Below are 19,028 nucleotides of genomic sequence, written 5' to 3'. Positions count from 1 at the left end.
GGAGTTGTTGACTGCTCATAGCAATAAATCTTCATCAATTAGTCTACAACAGACCGCAACACGAGGCGGGGGAAAACCATCGTGGTGGAGAGTTTTGGGAAACATAGATCCAAAACCACTGTTCCTCCCAAGCATGTGACACTTGCTGCATGTCGTGTCTCAAATGACTCATATACTGTATACCAAAATGTTAATTTCAATACTAACTCCTTCTATCACACTCTTTAGGCCTGATTTTAACTCTAGGCAGCAGGTACATGCTGGGTTTGGGGAGGTGTGTGTGTATTGGTTGAGTTCAGTGACTGCAAGAGAGTAAAGTAAAGTAAGACTTGCATTTATATAGTGCTCCTCATGACCTCAGGGCACCCCACAGTGCATTATAGCTAATGAAGTGTAGTAATGTAGGAAACACGGCAACCAATATGCACACAGCAAGATCCCACAAACAGCACTGAAATACATGAGCAGACAAACTATTTTAGTAACGTTGGTTGAGGGATAAATATTGGCCATTATTCCCCCACTCTTCTACAAATAGTGCCTCTGCATCTTTTATGTCCACCGAAGAGGGCAGCCTGAAAGGCAGCACCGCTGACACTGCCGCACTCCCTCAGTATTGCATTGAAGTGTCAGTCTAGATTTTGTGAAGTGAAGTTTTGGGACTGAGGCTTGAACCCACAACCTTCTGACTCAGAGGTGAGAGTGCTACCCATTGAGCCACAGCCAGGAGGACACACTCCAGGCTGGGGTTTGGGGAGGTGGAATGAGAGTTCAGTGAGATTTGGAGAAATTAGTTGACACATAACCGTGTGCCATGTTTTCAAATGCTGCAGTCTGATTTAATTCGGATCAGTTTCCTTTTTATTGGGAACACTTGTTTCCCCAGTACTGTCCCATCTCAAGTTCCCCCTGCAGCTGTCCCCTGCTGCCACCCTTCCTCATTCAGCTGGGAGAACCCAATGAGCTGGGATGAGTGGCTCTGTGTGGGTCCATGTGACGACTGTATGAAGTGATAATCTGTGTGGGTGGGATTGGTCCGGCCCATTGCTGGACTATGGCCCCTACCCCATACCACACTCTGCAAATAGGGTACTTGTGTGCCATCTGCTGGCCTGGCTGAAAAGTGGCATCAACTCCTGACTACCAGTTATGCATGGGGTTCAACTTAACGTTGCTGGGGCTTCAGAGTTGACTTATCTGTATTGCGAAAACTAATTTTTTATTTGAGCAGGTAAGTGCTGTCCACTCTGAGGCATTACATCACAGCGCCAACTACTGGACAGCATCTGTCTTTTGCAAAGAAAAAACATTCATTTTTCTGTTTATTGCACACTCAATATCATTCGCTGTCATAGAATCTTGTACAACACAGGAGGCCATTCGGCCCATCGTGCCTGTGCCGGCTCTTTGAAAGAGCTATCCAATTAGTCCCACTCTCCTGCTCTTTCCCTGTAGCCCTGTAATTTATTTAATCTTGAACAGCGGCCCTTTAAGGATTGTGTGCTTGTACGATTCCCTCCCCAGCGAGCGTATTTAAATGATATCCAGCCAGCCCTGCTCCTCACAGTTTGACATGAGCAATGCCCAACATGATGTAGCCCAAGATACTTTTTTAAACTGGCTTCACAATCATTAAGTCATTATTTTGTAGTGATTTGATGAAGCTCACATTAACTATCTGCCTATAAAACAGCTTTTTTAACATAAGTGTTTCTTTCAAGAGAACAATGTTAACCAGATCCCTCCTAGTGCTGCTTGGACCTTCAGTTTGCATTAATGATTCCAAATGTCCAGGCCATCCCATAACATTCTGCACAATATTTTCCCAAGTTGGACAGCAATCTAGAGCACGTATCTTGGCTGATTGATCTCCCTGTTAGTGCCAATATTAATGCCTGTGTATATACAAGCGCAGTACTGATGCTTACATGAACTGCCACACCTCCTCCCTAGCTCTGCCATTGGTACACTCCTGCTGTTTAAATGCAAGATATTCCCTTAATATCAGTTTACAAATGCATGCTCTCCTATTGAATTCCCCCCAATGCTGTAGCCCCCCTTCTCTCATTGATGAAAGAGAATGGCCTAGAAATTGGCCTCCTTAGCACCTCCCATTATTGCCTCCAGGGGGCGATAACAGGGTGCTAAGCACTTACAGACCGGGCGTGCCGAGATCGACTCCTGCTAAATTCGACGAGAGATTTGCAGCGGCGGTACGGCGTTGCGCCTTGATCTCCTTCGCCCGGAGACCGTAACATCATCGCCATGTGCATCGCCCCGGTAGCGCCCTGGACCCGAACTTCGGTTCCACCCTCTGCAGCATCGCCGGGAGACAACACCGACAGCTGCAGGAGGCATTCATCGGGAGTTCGGGCACTTCGGGGGCGATGCTTAAAGGTGAGGTGGCTGAGGTAAGTAAAAAAAATTATGCAATGCTCTTTCTCTTTTTTTTACATTTGTCTTCGCCAGCGATCGATCGGCCTGGCACTCCGCTGCAGTTCATCGGGCTGATCGGGCCGGATTGCAGCTGCCATCAGGGAGCAGGTAAGATTGTCCCTTGCAGAGCCTGCAGTGATGGCCCTTCCCTTTAAGGGAAGGAAGGAGCCTTCCAACATGGCAGGGCTGCACGGCCCATTGTGCTGCGCTGCACACCTACCGCCTCACCTGCTGCCTGTTGCGCTCCAGGAAGGAAGTGGAGTGCTTGATTTAGTGCTTCCCTTCCTGGAGTGCAAACCCCGAATTTTTAAAAGTTGAAAAACATTAGCGCCTGCTGCTAATTTTTTCAACTTTTAAAGGTTATCGCTCCAAACGGGGCACTCCCAAATTTCTTCCCCAAATTGACTCCAGAATGCTCATGGTCTCAAGGCGTGACATGTGGCAGAGTGGATTAAACCAGTCGCTTGCAAGTGGGAGATCTTGAGTTTGCAGCCCAGTGGTTCCCCTCCTAGAACCAAGAGCTGAGTCCAACAAAAAAAAACGGAACATAGGAACAGGTGTCGGCCATTCAGCCCCTTGAGCCTGCTCCGCTGTTCCATTTGATCATGGCTGATCTGTACCTCAATTCCATTTACCTGCCTTGGCTCCATATTTCTTGATACTCGTACCTAACCAAAATCTATTGGAGAAAGATACACTATGAGTATTTGGCAGTGGCTCCACGTTCGCCATGGATACTGCAAGAAATGTAAAAGTTCTGATTTGCATTTTGTCTTGTGGTATGCCAACCTTAACGTGCAGCAGAGGGAAGTGCGATTTAAATGGGAAATGTTACACAGCTGGTGTGAAATGTTGCCCAGCATGTTTGTGGCAGCTGTTGTGCGTCCGTCATGAATGGTGCTCTTCTCGATTAGCAAATGACGCAGAACTCCCCTGACTTTCCTCCCTCCCAGGAGGTGATGACATCTGTAATGTATTGGCTTCATGGGTTATTTGCTTAAGAATTCAAAGCAACACATTGCTATTAAGAACTAGTTGGTTTATTAACAAAAGGTTTAACAATCACGCTACACATTACCAGTTCATCCACCAGGCTAACACCACCGTCGTGGATCCCCTGAACCCAACTGGCTGGGGTTTTATTGAGACTTGTGAACATCACTTGACTGGCTAAGCCATTCCCAACTCCTCATTCGTTTTACCAAAATGTATCACTTCACACTATTTTGCGTTAAATTTCATCTGCCATGAGTCCGCCCATTCAATCAGCCTGTCTATGTCCTCTTGAAGTCTATCACTATCCTCCTCACTGTTTACTATACTTCCAAATTTTGTGTCATCTGCAAATTTTGAAATTGTGCCTTGTACACCCATGTCCAAGTCAATAATATATATCAAGAAAAGCAGTGGTCCTAGTACCAACCCCTGGGGAATACCACTGTATACCTTCCTCCAGTCCGAAAAACAACCGTTCATCACTACACTCTGTTTCCTGTCACTTAGGCAATTTTGTATCCTTGCTGCCACTGTCCCTTTTATTCCATGGGCTTCAACTTTGCTGACAAGCCTATTATGTGGCACTTTGTCGAACGCCTTTTGGAAATCCATGTACACTACGTCAACCGCATTACTCTCATCAACCCTCTCTGTTGCCTCATCAAAAAACTCAATCAAGTTGGTTAAACACGATTTGCCTTTAATCAATTCCTTAATTAATCCACAATTTTCCAAGCTTCCCCACGACCGTGGCAGTTCAGTTCAGTGGGATAAACTTGAAGAACATTTTTTTGGCAAGGTAATTACACGTTCACCAAGGCCACTGAGTTTGACAGAACAATTGCCAAAATTGCAGAATTCGATCTCCTATATCAGGCAAGAATTCCAAAATCCCATGTAATACAATTGGAATTTGACTAATTATGAATTATTTGTAAACAGGTAGAACTGTAAAATATGATGCCTAAAACACTGGTGAAAATCAAGTAAAAAAAACATAGTTTGAACTATTCCGTCACTGTGAATCAGTGGCTCTGATCTTTGTCACCAGTGTCCAGAAGAAAGCGCCACCTGTTGGTGAAGCTTTTGGTTGCACAGTATTTAAATAAATACTTTGATGTAATTCTACACTATCACCACTGGATGGAGACAGAGATTAAAACTTTGTACATAATTGGATTTGCAGCAGGAAATCTGCATTATATAAAATATATATTATATATATATACACACACACAGAGTAAAGCTTAATGTGTCACATTTATGTGAAAGTGTCATTTGCATGTGATGCTCCAAGTGAATCAGTCTATTTACTGGATTTCTTACTACCTATTGCATTTATTGGAAACACAGTGTCAGTTTCCACATGTACGCTGATGACACCCAGCTCTACCTCACCACCGCTTCTCTCGACCCCTCCACGGTCTCTAAATTGTCAGACTGCTTGTCTGACATCCAGTTCTGGATGAGCAGAAATTTTCTCCAATTGAATATTGGGAAGACCATTGTTTTCGGACCCCACCACAAACTTCGTTCCGTAGCCACTGACTCCATCCCTCTCCCCAACTCCTGTTTTTGGCTGAACTGGACTGTTCGCAACCTTGGTGTCATATCTGACAATGAAATGAGCTTTCGACCACATATCCACAGCATAACTAAGACCGCCTATTTGCACCTCCGTAACATCGCCCATCTCTGCCCTTGCCTTAGCTTATCTGCTGCTGAAGCCCTCATCCATGACTTTGATACCTCTAGACTTGACTATTCCAACTCTCTCCAGGCTGGCCTCCCACATTCTACCCTACGTAAACTTGAGGTCATCCAAAACTTGGCTGTCCATTTCCTAAATCGCACCAAGTTCCGCTCATCCATCACCTCTGTTCTCGCTGACCTACATTGGCTTCTGGTTAAGCAACGCCTCGATTTCAAAATTCTCATCCTTATTTTCAAATTCCTCCATGGCCTCGCCCCTCCCTATCTCTGTGACTACCTCCAGCCACTACCCGAGAGATCTGCGCTCCTCTAATTCTACCTTCTTGAGCATCCCTGATTATAATCGCTCAACCATTCGTGACCATGCCTTCTGTTGCCTAGGCCCCAAGCTCTGGAACTCCCTCCCTAAACCTCTCCGCCTCTCTACCTCTCTTTCCTCCTTCATGATGCTCCTTAAAACATACCTCTTTGACCAAGCTTTTGGTCACTGTGCTAATTTCTACTTATGCGGCTCGGTTTCAAATTTGTATCTCATAATACTCCTATAAAACACCTTGGGATGTTTCGCTACATTAAAGGTGCGATATAAATATAAGTTCTTGTTCTTATTATGGATGTTTTCAAACTGGATTATTTCATAGTGAACTTTATCAATTGACGCAGCAAAATAATCAACATCAGATGTGTATACCGATCTTAGGAATTCATTGCTCTACCAAACAGGTAGAACATGGGGAACCTGCATGTAAAATGTTGCATAGATCAAATAGCTTTTCTCCATTCCCTTCCCCTCTTCACGGTTTCCCCGTGTCGTAGATCATCAGTGCAGGAGTCAGAGGGGAGCAGTTAGCCTGCTCCAAAGCCTTTCCCATTCAGTGACCAGGTGCTGGTGGGTATGTGATGTAGGGTGATTCGAGTCAGGCTTCTATGTGGAGAAGCACTTATGCCTCTCGTGTCCCGATGGTGACATGGCCGAGATTGAGAGCTCATTGGGTGGATAATCATTGAAAATGGCATGGGTGGGCTTTGCCAATCAACAGCCATCATTCATCAAGGGTTTTGAGACCAGTCTTGAGTATGTTAAATGGGATCGGTAGCCGTGCGTACTAAGGATGGTGGGATGAGGGGTCAGGAGGTAATAAATAAATTTAATGTGACGTAGGTTCAGGTTGAGTCAAGTCAGGAGATTCTGACGGCCAATGACGGGATGGTTTTGCTAGTTAGAGCTAGATGCTGTGGTGAAGCTTTTCCATTCACTCACAGTACCCGTTCTCAGGCCGAGAGGGAATGAGGTCCAAATTTGCAGACAATGCTAAAATACGAGGCATAGTAATCTGAGGACCTTGGGGCTGCAAATGGATATTGTTAAGATGGGGAAGTGGACAAATGTTGTAGATTGAATTCAATGGCAGTAAGTGTGAGGTGATATATTTTGGTAAAAAAGAAGTAGTAATTATACTTTTGGGAGGCTTTGGATAAAGGGATTTGGGGGTTGGGGTTCTCTTCCAGTGGATAAGGCCATAAAAAAAGCTCATGAAATACTGGGTTTTATGTAAGAGATAGAATATAAAAGTCCATATGAGACAATGAGACGATATAAAACCTTAGTAAGACCACAGTTAGAGTACTGTGTGCAGTTTTGGAATGTACTATAGGAATAATGTTGATGTAGAAGAAAGGTACAGCACAGATTCACTAGAATGATGAGGAAATTCTGAAAAAAAGACGGAAAAATTGAGGCTGTTTTCATCAGAATAGAAGAGATTATGAGGTGATTTGATAGAGAGGTTTAAAATTATGAAGGATGGGACAGAGTAGCTAGAAACAGATTGTTTCTAGTAGTTGGGTGATGTAAAAAGAGGATTCACAGATGCAAGGTTAAATGTAAGAAATTTTGAACAGACAGCAGGAGAAACATGTTTTACAGTTTTGTGAGGCTGCGGAATTCACTACTAGAACTAGTGATCGGAGCAAAGACAACGTTAACATTTAAAAATGGGTTAGATAGGTGGTTGAAGGAAAGGGGTTAATGGGATATGGGCAAAGGGTGGGCAATATATGGAAGATTACCACTAGCACAAATAGCCTTAGGCTGCACATGGGTTGGGGTCTGTGGGTCAGCTGCTCGCCTCCCAATCTCGCCCCCAATTACTCCACCACCACCTTGCAATCATCACTCCCTTACCCATCCCTTCCCACAACCACCCCCTCACTTCCATCACTCTCTTACCCATCCCTTCCCACAACCACCCCCTCACTTCCATCACTCCCTTACCCATCCCTTCCCACAACCACCCCCTCACTCCCATCACTCCATCACCTTTTTCCCTCTTGAACTACCCGCTCAACTCCTGTATCACTCCCTTCCTGCTTCACTGTTACTCACCTCACTCATGACCCTACATCCACCTGCAATCCCACAAACTCCCCCAAAGGTGGACAGCGGGAGGCCACAGGCCCCCTCAACTTTAATCTCTTCCCTCTTCCCCTTGGCCCTCCAAGACTGAAAATTTACTACTAGTTTGCGGCATGTTTGTGTTGAGGATTAAGGTAAAGATTTCTCAAAATCATTTCATTTATGACCCTTGCAGCCAGCAAAGAGAAAAAACAATGGGCTAGAAATTGCCTCTCGTCTCGATGGGGGGCGGTGACCTTCCGGGGCTGGGATTTCCTGCGCTCAGCCCGGAAGTCCCGCCCCCAGCACAGAATTGGGCCGCGCGCCCCTCAAAGGAAACGGAACGCTGTCTCCAGCGCTCCACTTCCTCCTGAGGGGCGGTCCCAGGGCAGTGGCACGCCGCTGAGTCCAGTGCCGCGTGGAAGCTCCGCATAGTGCTGACCACACTACAATGACCCTCTCCTTCCATTAAAGGGGAGGGTCACTGCACACTCTGCAGGCCCTTTGGTGGCCACCAGGAACGCGATCGATCGGGCCAGCAGCCCAGCACCCAAAGCAAGGGCGGCCCGGTCAACACGAGGGCCGCCATTGTCGGGCCGACTCAGGAGTCGGTCGACAAATAAAGATGGTGGCCTGGGGCGCTAAAGGTCTCCCCTTTAAGGGGCGCCCTGCCAGCGAATGTCTGCCAGTTTCACGATCCACGAAGCTGGCGTTGACATCCACCCACGGCAGCCTCGCGGCCCGTGGGGCAAAATCCCGCGCGGGGCGGAAAGGGGTCAGCATGGGGCGGTGAGGGGTCAGAGTGCACGCCGATGTCATCGCAGGTAGTGCGCCGGCCCAGGGCGCTAATCACGGGGCACGGCGATGCCGGGACAGCGCCCCCCCAAATCTCCAGGGCAATTTCCCAGAAGGTGGTAGCGCCCTCCTCCCCTGGACAAAAACACCATTGTGCCCCGTTTGCGCCCCCCACCTCATCAAAGAAAGACAGACTTGTGTTTATATAGCGCCTTCCATGACCACCGGACATCCAAAAGCACTCTACAGCCAAAGAAGTACATTTTGAAGTGTAGTCACTGTTCTAATGTGGGAAACACGGCTGCAATTTGCGCACAGCAAGGTCCCACAAACAGCAATATGATACGAACCAGATAATCTGTTTTTGTTATGTTGATTGAGCTATAAATATTGACTAGGGCACCGGTGATAACTCTCCTACTTTTCTTGGAAATCATGCCATGGTATCTTTTACTTCCACCTGAGAGAGCAGACGGGGCCTCGGTTTAACATCTTATCTGAAAGATGGCACCTCCGACAGTGCAGCACTCCCTCAGTACTACAGTGGAGTGTCAGCTTAGATTTTTGTGCTCAACTCGCTGGAGTGGGTCTTGAACCCACAACTTTTTGACACAGAAGCAAGGGTGCGACCCACTGAGCCAAGGCTGACACAAGGGGATTGATTAACACCCAGGTTCAGAGACAGCACCCATATTTTATGCTTTAAGTATTTATGATTATGTTATTGTATTTTAAATGTGCTTCTTTTAAGAGACTTTTCTTCTTTTATAGTATCGATTGATATCCTGAACCACATGCAATTAGTTTAATTTCCGCACTATTGGTTTATGCTGACCACAGAACAAAGAGCTGGTGGTGTGGAGCAGACTCCTGTGACTTTTGTAAGCAATATTAATATATACACTTCCAGGATCAATACTGCTACAACAATATAAAACTCAAACTAATGGGTCAGCCTTGGCTCAGTAGTAATAGTCTCACCTCTGAGTCGGAACGTAATGAGTTCAAGTTCTATTCCAGAGACTTGAACACATGTTCTAGGCTGATACTTCAAAGCAATACCGAGGGAGTACAGCACTGTTGAAGTTGTCGTCTTTAGGGTGAGATGTTAAACTGAGGTCTTGTCTGCCCTCTGAGATGGATGTAAAAGATCCTTGGCATGATTTGGAAAAAAGCAGCGGAGTTCTCCCAGGGTCTTGGCCAATATTTATCCCTCAACCAACATCACTGAAACGGATTATCTGTCCGTTTATCTAATTGCTGTTTGTGGAAGCTTGTTGTGCGCAAATTGGCTACCGTGTTTCCGACATGACAACAGTGATCACACTTGTGTAGTACATCATTGGCTGTAAAGCACTTTGGGATGTCCTGAAGCCATGACAGATGCAATATAAATGCAAATTCTTTCTTCCTTTCTAATGCACTATGTGTAAGACAAGCATTGGGCTATGCCATGGTAGCACGTTCAACTGGAGCTCGAACTATCGCGATACAAAGTGAGGCAAAGGTATTTGCCTGCGACTCCCCAACATAATGATTCTGAGATCCTAAGTTGTGCCATTGCACAGAGGTGGTGAGCAGAGGTTAAGCGCTTTCCACAGGGGAGAGGGGAAAATGGTGGCAGAGACGTCCTGGGAAACTTTCATCGATTCCATAGCCGATGGTGAGAGAGCCAATAGAAATCGAGGAGCAATCAGTCTCCCTGGACTACCTGCTGGGCCAGATGAGCTCAGAAAATGAAGAGGGGAAAGAAAAAACCCTGATAAATAAAATAAAGATTAAATTAAAATAAATTAAATCCAACAAGATTGGGATATGTGGTGCACTTTACTGAAGTTTTCAAATACAGTTGAATTTTTAGCAAATCATCACCAATATATTCCTCATACAGTAAATACTGAGCTAGATCCATTTCTGGTTGATGCAAAACTAATTCGAAACAGCTTTCGTACCTTGAGTCCTTGCAACCTATTGCATATTACAGGATTTCATGTTAATTGTTAAGGTTTTTATGTTGAAAGCCACGCTGCTATTCATCATTAGTGATCAAACCACAAAACTAGAAGAGGAAATGATTCCATTAGCATCAGAAAGTTGAAAACACTCTTCACAGTAAGGCCACAGCACATATGATCATTGTTAAAAACCAGATTGATAAATTATGACCGCAAAATCATTGCAGATGTGTTTCAGAGTCTCATCACAAGAGTTAGTTGGACTTGTGCCAATCCACATGAAACCTGTCTCTTTGGATGCATCTACAGACACTCGCTCCCCCTCTCGATTACTCCCACTCCGTCTGTGTAATTCCTTGTAATCACACTCCTCCACCCTCCAGTTCTTCTAACTTCAATTGCAACCTTTTTTGGACATACTGGCTGGAATTCCCCTCTGTGATCCTGCCTGAAATAGTGTGGGATCATGGCACAGAATCACACTGCCCATTCTGTATTACCCTCCCCTGCTCCCGCTGGCATCTCCCTACCCCAGCCGCCGCACACGAGTGACAGTGGCAGGGCGGGGCCAGGCTCTTCGGAGGATTTTCCTCCCTTTCACCTGTGGTGCCGCTGCTTCCTGTGTCTGTACCATGGGGTAGGTGGTGGTAGGCCCAAGGATAGCAGTGGAAATGGTTCTGAGGTCTGCCGTGGAGGGGGAGAGTCTTATAGCAGGCTCTCCTCACCCTTCAGTCTAGCATTCAACACTTACCTGCCGATGGCCCTGATTTCAGCTGATAGATACAAATGGGATGATCAGATAGCCATTACAGAGACGTGGTTGCAAGGTGACCAAGGCTGGGAACTAAATATTCAGGGGTATTTGAGAATTCGGAAGGACAGACAGAAAGGAAAAGGGGGTGGGGTAGCACTGTTAATAGAGGATGACATCAGTGTGTTAGTGAGAAATGATATTGGCTCAGAAGGTCAAGATGTTGAATCAGTTTGGGTGGAGATAAGGAATAATAAGGGGAAAAAGTCGCTGGTGGGCATAGTCTATAGGCCCCCTAATAGAAGCTACACTGTTGGATGGAGTATAAATCAAGAAATAATGGAGGATTGTAACAAAGGAACGGCAATAATGATGGGCGATTTTAATCTTCATATTGAATGGACAAAGCAAATTGGCCAGGGTAGCCTTGAGGAAGAGTTCATAGAATGTATCCGGGATAGTTTCCTTGAACAATACGTTGCGTCAACCAGGGAGCAGGCTATCTTAGATCTGGTAATGTGTAATGAGCTCGAATTAATAAACAATCTCCTAGTAAAGGATCCTCTAGGAATGAGTGACCATAACATGGTTGAATTTCAAATTCTGTTGGAGGGTGAGAAAGTTGGATCTCAAACCAGTGTGAATAAAGGAGACTACAAAGGTATAAAGGCAGAGCTTGCTAAAGTGGACTGGAAAAATAGAGTAAAGTGTGGGATGGTTGATGAGCAGTGGCAGACATTTAAGGAGATATTTCATAACTCACAACAAAAATATATCCCAATGAGAAGGAAAGACTGTAAGAGAAGGGATAACCATCCGTGGCTAACTAAAGAAATAAGGGAGGGTATCAAATTGAAAACAAGGGCATACAACGTGGCCAAGAACAGTGGGAGGCCAGAGGATTGGGAACATTTTAAAAGTCAGCAAAGAACGACTAAAACAATAATAGAGAGGAAAGATAGATTATGAAAGTAAACTAGCATGAAATATAAATACAGGTAGTAAGAGTTTCTATAGGTACATAAAAAGGAAAAGAGTGGATAAAGTAAATGTTGATTCCTTAGAGAATGAGACTGGGTAATTAACAATGGCGAACAGGGAAATGGCAGAAATGTTGAACAAATATTTTGTATCGGTCTTCATGGTAGAAACACGAAAAAAACATCCCAATAGTGGATAATCAAGGGGCTATAGGGAGGGAGGAACTTAATACAATCACTATCACTAAAGAAGTAGTACTTGGTAAAATAATGGGACCAAAGGTGGACATGTCCCCTGGACCTGATGGCTTACATCCTAGGGTCTTAAAGTAAGTGGCTGCAGAGATAGTGGATATATTGGTTGTAATCTACCAACATTCCCTGGATTCTGGGGTGGTCCCAGTGGATTGGAAAACCACAAATGTAATGCCCCTATTTAAAAAAGTAGGCAGACAGAAAGCAGAGAACTATAGACCAGTTAGCCTAACTTCTGTCGTTGGGAAAATGCTGGAGTCCATTATTAAGGAAGCAGCAGCAGGATATTTGGAAAAGCATAATTCAATCAAGCAGAGTCAGCATGGTTTTATGAAAGGGAAATCATGTTTGACAAATTTGCTGGAGTTCTTTGAGGATGTAACGAGCAGGGTGGATAAGGGGGAACCAGTGGATGTGACGTATTTAGATTTCCAGAAGGCATTCAATAAGGTGCCACATAAAAGGTTACTGCACAAGATAAAAGTTCATGGGGTTGGGGGTAATATACCAGTATGGATAGAGGATTGGCTAACGAACAGAAAACAGAGAGTTGGGATAAATGAGTCATTTTCTGGTTGGCATACAGTAACTAGTGGGGTGTCGCAGGGATCGGTGCTGGGGCCTCAACTATTTACAATCTATATTAAAAGACTTGGATGAAGGGACCGAGTGTAATTAGCCAAGTTTGCTGATGATATAAAGATGGGTGGGAAAGCAAATTGTGAGGAGGACAGAAAAAATCTGCAATGGGATTTAGACAGATTAAGTGAGTGGGCAAAAGTTTTACAGATGGAATATAATGTGGGAAAATATGAGGTTAACAACTTTGGCAGAAATAATAGAAAAGCAAATTATAATTTAAATGGAGAACAATTGCAAAGTGCTGCAGTACAGAGGGACCTGGGGGTCCTTGTGCATGAAACACAAAAATGTTAGTATGCAGGTACAGCAAGTAATCAGGAAGGCTAATGGAATGTTGGCCTTTATTGCAAGGGGGATAGAGTATAAAAGCAGAGAAGTCCTGCTACAAATGTACAGGGTATTAGTGAGGCCACACCTGGAGTACTGCGTACAGTTTTGGTCTCCATATTTAAGGAAGGATATACTTGTATTGGAGGCTGTTCAGAGAAGGTTCACTTGTTTGATTCCGGAGATGAGGGGGTTGACTTTTGAAGATAGGTTGAGTAGGTATGGGGCATACACATTAGAGTTCAGAAGAATGAGAGGTGATCTTATCGAAACATATAAGATAATGAGGGGGCTCGACAAGGTGGAGGCAGAGAGGATATTTCCACATAGGGGAAACTAAAACTAGGGGACATAGTCTCAGAATAAGGGGCCGACCATTTAAAACTGAGATGAGGAGGAATTTCTTCTCTCAGATGGTTGTAAATCTGTGTAATTCTCTGCCCCAGAGAACTGTGGAGGCTGGGTCATTGAATGATTTTTGAGCGATAAGGGAATAAAGGGTTATGGGGAGCGGGCAGGGAAGTGGAACTGAGTCCATGATCAGATCAGCCATGATCTTATTAAATCATGGAGCAGGCTCGAGGGGCCGTATGGTCTATTCCTGCTCCTAGTTCTTATATTCTGAAGTCTTTAGTGGGACAGCGATTCCAGTCTGCGGGGAGCCTCTGCTCCAGTAAGGTCTCTCGCCGACTGCTCTGATACATTGGTGGGCTTACACTTGGCAACAGAAATCCCGCAAAAAGCATGCTGGGACTCTGGCCCGAGCAAGAGAATCCTGACCGACATTTATATCACAGTGAAATGTGCAAAGTAGCTGGATCTCTGCTGCTGTCCTCAGGGCACACCAGCTACTGCTGGCACTGTGAGACTACCATCTCACTCCTTCAAATGTAGTAGGAGCTGCTCAATGTGACCATGTGTGTAAGATCATCGGATTGATCTAATTATGCTTGGTGTGATAAATTCTCCATCTGATTTTCTTGGACTGGTCAGCCTGTGCCCATTAACCACACATAATGGGGAAAACATGCCTCTTTGGGAATATGATAAATACCTTCTAGGATCAATTACTTGTCCCTAGTAAAGCTTTGGGGACTTTTTAAACAGGTCTCAATGAGCTGACCAGAGGTCTGCTTTGGTCTAAGGAGGATGCAAAGGACAACATTTCCTGGGGGAGGTATGTGGCTACCTGAGACATGCCCCTTGATGCAGAAACTGATATTGAAGATCCACCCTTGGCACCCCCATCAAAATTTAAAGGGCAGAAGGTTTCGCTGTGTGTCTTTTTGTATACGTGCGGGCATAACAAAAGTATACAATTAGCAGCAACTGTGTCAAGGACACATTTTCTATCACATAGGTCTTAGTGTTTGCTGAGTGCGCAAAAAGGCCTGCAGCATCTGGGCTAAAGTGCCAAGCACCAAGTCCAAACATTTCCCATGGCCGAAGGCAATGACGTCGGCTCCACTGGAGAGATGCGGCTGGCCTGTCAGTCATCTGAAAGAACATTTCACAGTAGCAGCACAAAAGTTTCCAGCATGTCAGCTGGAACACCATTCCTATGCCCAGTGACAGTTGGAACTGGTGCTCTCCACTCTCCCGTCCTGTGACAGTTGGAACTGGTGCTCTCCACTCTCCCGTTGGTGTAGGAGGGAGGGCTTTAGTTTCCTGAACAATTGGGACCGCTTCTGGGGTAGATGGGACCCGTACAAGTCGGACAGGTTACACCTCAACAGAGACGCGGCCAATGTTCTCGCAGGTGGTTTTGATAGTACAGTTGGGAGGGCTTTAAACTAGCTTGGCAGGGGGATGGGAACCCAGGAGAGGGCTCTGAGCTAGTTAGGGTGGGTGAGAGCTCAGATGAACAGAACCCCAAGAAAGAATGCAAAAGGCAGGAGGCAACAGAGCAGAGTAGCACTGGGGTAAGTGTAAACCACAAGATGATAGGGAGGGACAATATGTATGAATATAAAGGGGCTGCAAGAGGGGTCAAAACTAAAAATCATGGTTTAAAAACTAGTATTAAAACACTTTACCTAAACGCAGGCAGCATTCGAAACAAAGTAAATGAGTTGACGGCACAAATCATTACAAATGGGTATGATTTGGTGGCCATTACTGAAACGTGGTTGCAGGGTGGCTAAGACTGGGAATTAAACATACAGGGGTATCTGACAATTCGGAAAGATAGACAAGAGGGAAAGGGAGGTGGGGTAGCTCTGTTAATGAAGGATGATATCAGAGCAGTTGTGAGAGACGATATTGGCTCTAATGAACAAAATGTTGAATCATTGTGGGTGGAGATTAGAGATAGTAAGGGGAAAAAGTCACTAGTGGGCGTAGTTTATAGGCTCCCAAATAATAACTTCACGGTGGGGCGGACAATAATCAGGGGAATAATGAAGGCATGTGAAAAAGGAACGGCAGTAATCATGGGGGATTTTAACCTACATATCGATTGGTCAAATCAAATCACACGGGGTAGCCTTGAGGAGGAATTCATAGAATACATACGGGATTGTTTCTTAGAACAGTATGTTACAGAACCTACAAGGGAGCAAGCTATCTTAGATCTGGTCCTGTGTAATGAGACAGGAATAATAAACGATCTCCTAGTAAAAGATCCTCTCGGAATGAGTGATCACAGTATGGTTGAATTTGTAATACAGATTGAGGGTGAGGAAGTAGTGTCTCAAACGAGCGTACTATGCTTAAACATAGGGGACTACAGTGGGATGAGGGCAGAATTGGCTAAAGTAGACTGGGAACACAGATTAAATGGTGGCACAATTGAGGAACAGTGGAGGACTTTTAGGGAGCTCTTTCATAGTGCTCAACAAAAATATATTCCAGTGAAAAAGGGCGGTAAGAGAAGGGATAACCAGCTGTGGATAACCAAGGAAATAAAGGAGAGTATCAAATTAAAAACCAATGTGTATAAGGTGGCCAAGGTTAGTGGGAAACTAGAAGTTTGGGAACATTTTAAACAACAGCAAAGAATGACTAAGAAAGCAATAAAGAAAGGAAAAATAGATTACGAAAGTAAACTTGCGCAAAACATAAAAACAGATAGTAAAAGCTTTTACCGATATATAAAACGGAAGAGTGACTAAAGTAAATGTTGGTCCCTTAGAAGATGAGAAGGGGGATTTAATAATGGGAAATGTGGAAATGGCTGAGAACTTAAACAATTATTTTGCTTCGGTCTTCACAGTGGAAGACATAAAAACCATGCCAAAAATTGCTGGTCACGGGAATGTGGGAAGGGAGGACCTTGAGATAATCACTATCACGAGGGAGGTAGTGCTGGACAGGATAATGGGACTCAAGGTAGACAAGTCCCCTGGTCCTGATGAAATGCATCCCAGGGTATTAAAAGAGATGGCGGAAGTTATAGCAGATGCATTCGTTATAATCTACCAAAATTCTCTGGACTCTGGGGAGGTACCATTGGATTGGAAAGCAGCTAATGTAATGCCTCTGTTTAAAAAAGGGGGCAGACAAAAGGCAGGTAACTATAGGCCTGTTAGTTTAACATTTGTAGTGGGGAAAATGCTTGAAACTATCATTAAGGAAGAAATAGCAGGACATCGAGATAGGAATAGTGCAATCAAGCAGACGCAACATGGATTCATGAAGGGGAAATCATGTTTAACTAATTTACTGAAATTCTTTGAGGATATAACAAGCATGGTGGATAGAGGTGTACCGATGGATGTGGTGTATTTGCATTTCCAAAAGACATTCGATAAGGTGCCACATAAAAGGTTACTGCAGAAGATAAAGGTACGCGGAGTCAGAGGAAATGTATTAGCATGGATAGAGAATTGGCTGGCTGGCAGAAAGCAGAGAGTCGGGATAAATGTGTCCTTTTCGGGTTGGAAATCGGTGGTTAATGGTGTGCCACAGGGATCGGTGCTGGAACCACAACTGTTTACAATATACATAGATGAGCTGGAAGAGGGGACAGAGTGTAGTGTAACAAAATTTGCAGATGTCACAAAGATTAGTGGGAAAGCGGGTTGTGTAGAGGACACAGAGAAGCTGCAGAGAGATTTAGATAGGTTAAGCGAATGGGCTAAGGTTTGGCAGATGGAATACAATGTCGGAAAATGTGAGGTCATCCACCTTGGAAAAAAAACCAGAAAAAGATAATATTATTTGAATGGGGAGAAATTACAACATGCTGTGGTGCAGAGGGACCTGGGGGTCCTTCTGGATGAATCCCAAAAAATTAGTTTGCATGTGCAGCAGGTAAGCAGGAAGGCGAATGGAATGTTGGCCTTCATTACGAGAGGGACGGAGTACAAAAGCAAGGAGGTCCTGCTATATCTGTACAGGATATTGGTGAGGCCGCATCTGGAGTACGGCATGCAGTTTTGTTGCATGTTCAGCCATGAACTCATTGAATGGCAGTGCAGGCTCGAAGGGCCGAATGGCCTACTCCTGCACCTATTTTCTATGTTTCTATGTTTCTACTGGGAGATTGTTTCACACACTGTGTACAGATTTGCTGCTAGTATTCCAGACAGATTTTTTGGAAATGATACAGAATGTTGTCTAAGGTGGCCTCTCTATTCCAATCATCTCAATCACAGATAAAGCCAGCTCTGATCACTTCCTTGTATCCTTCACCATTCACACCCCCCTTCCCCCTTCCAACCCCACTTCCCTCTGTATCCGCCTCTAGAAAAAACTCTCTGCCCCCACTGTAATGTATGGAGAAAGAGTCAGACTGAACACTGTGAGTTCGAAATAAAGTGTGACCTTCGTCTTTTATTGCAGGTCTCCAGAGTGCCTCTCCAACCTGTGAGGCCTCCTTAAATACCTGTGCTCCCAAGGGATTATGGGATCCTTTGGGACTCCAGGGGATGAGCCCTCTGGTGGCTATACAGAGTAAATACAAGTTTACATATATAACAACACCCCCCCCCCCCCCCGCAAGTCAATATTGTAACTATTTACAATGTGAGTCGATCTGGGGCCCTTCTTGCCCTGGTTGATCGTCTCGGTGAGAAAGCTGGTATTGTTGGATCATTTGTTTGGCCCTCGCTGGGCTGCTGTGCAGCTGGCCTTGCTGGGCTGCCTGGTGTGTTGGGCCCTGCAGGGCTGCTGTGGATGATGGACGTGGTGCCGGTTGCCACTGGTGTGTATGTTGGGGGATCAAAAAAGGTAGGGTCCAAGGTGGGTTGCTCAGGATAGTCCGTGAAGCTGAGTTTGATTTGGTCCAAGTGTTTCCGGTGAATGAGTCCATTTGAAAGTTTGACTCGCAACACCTGCTCCCCTCTTTGGCCACAACAGTGCCGGGAAGCCACCTGGGACTTTGTCCATAATTCAATACAAATACAGGATCATAGATTTCAATCTCGCGTGACACATTTGCACTATCATGATATGTACTTTGTTGAAGCCGTCTGCTCTCTACCTGTTCATGTAGATCAGGGTGAACTAACGAGAGCCTTGGCTTAAGTGCTCTTTTCATGAGCAGTTCAGCAGGTGGGATCCCAGTGAGCGAGTGGGACCTCGTACTGTAGCTAAGCAGGACTTGGGATAGGCGAGTCTGCAGTGAGCCTTCAGTTACCCTCGTCAAGCCTTGCTTGATGGTTTGCACTGCGCTCTCTGCCTGACCATTGGACGCTGGTTTAAACCGGGCAGATGTGACATGTTTGATTCCGTTACAGGTCATGAATTCTTTGAACTCAGCACTGGTAAAACATGGCCCATTATCGCTCACCAGGACATCGGGTAGGCCGTGAGTGGCAAACATGGCCCGCAGGCTTTCA

General features: G+C 45.1%; 1 protein-coding gene across 4 annotated transcripts in view; it reads right to left on the bottom strand.

Annotated features, from left to right (window-relative positions):
• Positions 1-19,028, bottom strand: part of ppp2r3a (protein phosphatase 2, regulatory subunit B'', alpha) — a 412,397-nt gene that overhangs the window by 142,086 nt on the left and 251,283 nt on the right. The gene's annotated exons all lie outside the window — the stretch shown is intronic.

Source organism: Pristiophorus japonicus, chromosome 6 (genome assembly GCF_044704955.1).
Source record: "Pristiophorus japonicus isolate sPriJap1 chromosome 6, sPriJap1.hap1, whole genome shotgun sequence".
NCBI classification, from domain to species: Eukaryota; Metazoa; Chordata; class Chondrichthyes; family Pristiophoridae; genus Pristiophorus; species Pristiophorus japonicus.
The sequence above is the reverse complement of the archived record's forward strand: the minus strand, read 5'-3'. Positions and strand labels throughout refer to the sequence as shown.